This window comes from Impatiens glandulifera, chromosome 1, assembly GCF_907164915.1.
Source record: "Impatiens glandulifera chromosome 1, dImpGla2.1, whole genome shotgun sequence".
Lineage (NCBI taxonomy): Eukaryota > Viridiplantae > Streptophyta > Magnoliopsida > Ericales > Balsaminaceae > Impatiens > Impatiens glandulifera.
Window position 1 is genome coordinate 99,452,530 of NC_061862.1, and position 6,154 is coordinate 99,458,683.

Here is a 6,154-nt window from a genome sequence, read left to right on the forward strand (position 1 = left end):
TTTTAAACTCACTAGAATTGAAAGCATTGTAAACAGATAATTCATTTACGTTTTTAGCTTTTTAGTTTTTATTCAGAATGTTACGACTTCAAAATCATTTTAGGCCTGTCTAGAATGATCTCTTAAACTCGTGGTTTTTTCCCATTTTTGGTAATTTTTAATGAATTGACGCTAAGTCATTTTTAAAAAAAAAAAAGTCCAAAGAGTTGGTTGGATGAAAAGGTTATTTAGATAAATCCTTGGTTTTTTCAAAAAAAAAAAAATCATTGGTGATGAATTAGTAAAATACAAGGTTTTATAATTTTTATTTTTAATATACCTTTTTTTTAATATATATATATATATATATATATATATTAATTAATTAATGAATTAATCTACTCTTCTAGCCTAAGAGCAACAAGAGGTGAATATTCTCACCTTAAAATCTTGATTTCGAGTTCGTTAGGAAACTAATTATGTGCCTATTTAAATTGTTAAGTGAGTTTCTAGACTACATGTTTAATTAGTTCCATTTTTTATATATTATAATTAATAATATATTTTAAATGAAATAATTTAATTTATATTAAATTAAATATTAAAATATAATAAAATAAATAATAAAAAAAATATACATATATTAATATTAACTTTCATTAATAAAGAAATAAAAATTTAAATGAATGTTAATTTTGTAAATCACTTTTATTAAAATTTAAATGTTAAATTAGATAATACAGTATGTTATAGTTTTTATAATGTAAATTTATCTTTTTAAAATAAAATAGTTTTTTTTAACTTAATTTATATTAAAATAAATTTTATAATGTAATAAAATAAATGTTATATATATATTAATAATAATTTTTATTAATATAAAATAAAATATATAAGTAGATGATAATTTTGATATTTTAATTGATTAGACTGTTAAAATGAGAATTATGTTTTGTTTTTATCACAATAATAAAAAATTAAACAAACACTTGATTATATTTATGAATAATAAAATATTTATTTAGAATTATTATTTAGAGTTAGTTTATAAAAAAATGAATAAATTTCTTTATAAATATTTAATTTAGATAAGATATATTTATAAATTAATTAATATATTTTTTTAAATATATTTAATTTTATTTTCTAGTATAATTGTTATTTATTTTCACTATTTAAAATTGAAATGGTATATTAGATCATCTAATAAGTTGTAGTTTTATTTATAGTGTGAATTTATTTTTATTTAATATAATTAATATAATTTTTTTAAATGAAATAATTTCTTTATTTAATTTATATGAAAATAAATTTTATAATGTAATAAAATAAATATTAGATATATATAAATATTATTTTTTATTAATATAAAATACAATATATAAGTAAATGTTAATTTTGATATTTTAATTAATAAAATAATTAATTAGATTTATAATTGAATGGTTGAGTTTTGAAATAAAAACTAAGTTTTTCCCAATAACTAAACACCTAAATCCTTCTAGATCACAAAAATACAAAAATACCACTTCAGATACACAACCAACTTGATACTCCATCCCTAGATATTCTAATGACTTTTTAGTTATTTTTAAAATGTTAGTTAATATTTTTTCAAAATATATGATACTTTTTTTAATTGGTGTGAGTGTAAATACTCAAACATAATGAGATTTTGTGTTTTATCATTAAACTATAAGTCAATACTTTAAAAATATAATAATTAATTTTAAATAAAAAAAATAGTATAACACTATAATAATTTTTTTTAATATAAAAAAATAGTATAACACTACACAATCACAATTTTAATTTCCATTTAAAGTATTCTACCCTCTAAAAATATGATACTAACATGTACAAAGAATAAAATGTCTAGAAGATATTTGTGTCTTTAAATTAAAAAGCTTTTAACAGTTTTTTCCGTTACCCCTCAATATTGAAATTAATATTAGGAAGTCTCTATAAAATATTAATGTAGTGAGGAAATAAATAAGGTTGTTGCTTAAATTACCGTAGTTAAATGACAATAGTGGGACTTGAAATTATTTTTTTTAGGGTTAATAGACGAGAAGAAAAAGTTCGTTACATTTTCTTGTTATTGTTGTTCTTTACTCTAGTGCAAATTGATAGAGACAAGATCGATCTATTTACCATCCCTATTTTATTTAAATTGGAGTTTTTATATTGTCCACTTTGTACAGTATTGTAACATGCGTCTCTCATCCCATTTTGTTAAATGTTATATGCATTTTAATTTGGACTTTGTCCTAGTTGTGTATGTTTTTTTCATAAACATTTTAGTTATTTAAAAAAATATATATATTTAACATATTGGTTTAAATTATAAAGTTAGACCTTGATTAGGTTAACAATGAATTAAAATTCAAATTAGTCATTTTTTAGACTTAATATGGTTATCGTCTTTCTTTTCTAAGTGCCCAAATTAGACCGATCATAAATAAACGTGGAAACCATGCATTCCAAACATGGATGTCTCAGATGATAAAGTTGTTCACTGAAACAAATTTCTTCTTTAATGAAAAATATAATATATGTACTTAGACTTGAACAAATCGAATCAGTGCGTAAATCTATTTCTTAGGCCTTGTTCGGATTGGGTTTTTTTTTTAAACCTAGAAGGAGAAAAATATAATGATTGGTGATGATTTTGAGTAGATGATGATTATTTTTGGTAAAAAGACTTAAAAGGTATTGATATATATAAATAAAATAATAAATAATAATTTAAAATAGAGGGTGTTTTAGTATTTTAGTTAATGAAATGAGTGATGTGATTGTTGAGAAGTAATTGATTGGAAAATTGATTTGGGTTGGATTTTTAAAAAACCCAATGATAACAAGCCCTTAACAATATTAATCAAAATTTTCTGATCTGAATTTTTTTTATGGTAATGGTAAAGATTACTAATTTTTTTATTTTTTATTTTATCATATGTCTTAGATGATTTAATTAGTTAAAACTCTTTTACATAATAACTTATTTAATTAAAAATTAATTTAACAAATTATTTAACCAAAAATGTCTAAAATCTCGTTATTCATAAGAAAACGTTTTTCTCTTTTAAATTTTTTATTTTATTAATTAAAGTGATATTAAATGATAAAACACCTTAAATGTATTAAATATATTAAGTACGGCAAAAACTCTTTTGTTTCTATAATTTAGGTCAATTACCACCTTAATTTTATTGAAGTTCTAAACTAATTTTTCTTGAAAATTCAATATTTAAAAAGTAGTTGTTTATAAACTATAAAAATTGGTGATGAAAAATGAATGTCTAAAGTTAAAATTTTATTTACACACTGAATATTTGTCATTATTCTTCTCTCTCGTTAAGTTATAATCTTCTATTTTAACCATAATGAATTGTTTCCTCCTCTGTCCGTGATTTTTCCCATCTTGGGTATCCACGTAAATATTGTGTTATTTATGTGCTTTCTCGAATGATACTTTGTCTTTCTTTATCTTGATCAGTCTCAGATTCATAGCCTATTTTTCAACAATTGGTATCAAAGTCTTGAGCTTTTTTTATTATTATTTTGAGACTATATCTATTTTGGATTTGTCAAGTATGAAATATGATTTTTCGTTATTGGATCACACCACCAGATTTTCTTTATGAAAGTAAAAGATAAGAGGATTTCTCACTCGGATAGATTTGGACAAAACTTTATTAGGGTTTGATAAGATGCACAATTCATGGGTAGTAAAAGAGAAAAAAAAAGGAAGGAAAGCAAGTCTTTGTCTCATATACATTTACATCAGTCGAATAATATTCTACAAGATGTTCTAAAGGAGACGAGTGTTGTTGGGTTATGGATGAAGCTAGAACAACTATGTTTGACGAAAATTCTTACTAGTAAGTTGTATCTGAAGCAGAATTTATATTTTCATTGTATGTCTGAATGTATGGCTCTATAAGAACATTTATCAGCATTTAAAGAAACTTTTGTTGATTTAGGAGCCTTTGAAGTCAAGTATGACGATGAAAATCTGGTTTTTATTCTTCTGGGTTCGTTGCTCTTATCGTGATATTATCACGGCGAATGATGTTTATAATGCATTATTCTCTAAGGAGAAAATGAAACATCTTATTGATTATTCTGATGGTCCGATAAAGAGCCTTATTGTTGGAGGGAGAACCCAAGAAAGAAGTTCAAAAAGTGACTATAGAGATAGATCAAAGTCAAGAAAATCTTGAAGGACTTGCAATTACTGTAAAAAGGATGTCACATAAAATCTGAGTGTTGAAAGCTATAAAATAATGTTAAGAAAGAGGATGATATTCTGGCTGAAAGCAGACATAAAATTGCGGAGAAACTAGTATTATTGACGTCAAAGATAGTGAACTCCTCTGGCTATATGTATCATATATGTCCCAATCGGGACTAGTTTTCAACATATGTTATAGTTGCTAAAGGTGTTGTATTGATGGAAAACAGTTCATCCTATAAGGTCGTGGGTATAGGAACAATAAAAATCAAGATGATGGAGTTGTTTGAACACTTGATAATGTGAGACATGTTCCTGATTTAAAGAGAAATCTTATTTTTCTTAGTACCCTCGATTTAAAAGGGTACAAGTACATTATTGAGGTGGAGTTATGAAAGTTAATAGATGTGTACTTGTCGTGATGAAAGCTGAAAGAAAACTTTACATGTTATATGTTCTTAAAAACTCCACAGCTGTAGACAATGTTGTTGTCACTGCCTCCTCGTTATATGATGATGATGATGATGTGACAAAGTTGTGGTATATTACGACTTGGTCATATGAGTCGGAATGGAATGAACGAGTTGAATGAGCAAGGACTATTAGATTATGGTGATCCAGATGAGTTTTGGTTGGGGCTGAGCCTAGACTCGCGATATAACCATAGTGACATTGCGCTCACTAGGCCTAATTATGTGTCCTATAAATATATGGTCTTAGTTAGAGTTTTATTCATACACAAAGAATATTGTTCATTACTCTTCTCTCTATCTCTAAGTTATAATCTTCTACTTTAACCATAGTGAATTTTGCCTCCTCAGTCCGTGGTTTTTTCGTATTGGGTTTCCACGTAAATCTTGTGTTATTTATCGTGATTTCGTGGTTGATACTTCATCTCTTCTTTATCTTATTAGTCTCAGATTCATATTTTGTTTTCAACAACTTTTTCATGGGCATAATATTATTGGATTGAAGTTTTTTGACCATCGCGTCAACAACAATTAGAAAAGAGTTAGGTTCACTACAAGAATCTACAACACTAAAGGAATACTAGATTATATTCACTCTGATCTCTAGGGTTCGTCAAAAGTACCTTCTATGGGAGGTGCATATTATATGTTGACGATTATGGATGATTTCTCCAGAAAATTTTGGGTTTTCTTATTGAAGCGAAAGAATGGTGTGTTCTCTAAGTTTAAGGAGTGGAAGACAATGATTGAGAATTAGACTATAACCAATAAAACGTTTGCATACTAATAATGATTTGGAGTTCTGTTCTGAAGAGTTTAATACTCTATGCACGACTGAAGGAATAATGAGGCACTACAAAGTGTCTAAAAATTCACAATAGAATGGTGTGGCAGAGAGGATGAATAAGACTCAAATGGATAAGGTGTGTTGTACGATCCTTAATGTTAATTTATAAAAATCATTTTGGGTTGAAGCTGCAACTTTAGAATTCTCCGTCGGCTTCGATTAATAAACAGACTTTGCAAGATATATGGTATGATATTACTTCTAGGTATTCTGATTTGAGAATTTTTGGTTATTCGACGTATGTTCATGATGATCAAGGAATATTGGAGGCTCGATTTGTGAAGTATATGTTCATCGGTTATAAATTCGGTGTAAAGGGGTACAAGCTATGGTGTTTAGAATTAGAAAGGTAATAATTAGTCGAGATGTTACTTTCGATGAAACACATATGTTAAATTTTACACTTCTCATATCTTCTTGTGATCAGATTGGACAAAAAATTAACCCTTTTCGAGATAAAATTAAGCAAAAATTTAGCAAGTAGGTGAAGTTTGAGAGCATACCAGAATTGGAATATGCAACACTACCAACAACTACACTAGAGTTCTCTGATAACTAGTAAAAAAATCATTAATACCGAGTGGTTTTCCCCTCGATAATACCTTGATTTTCAATCGGTAT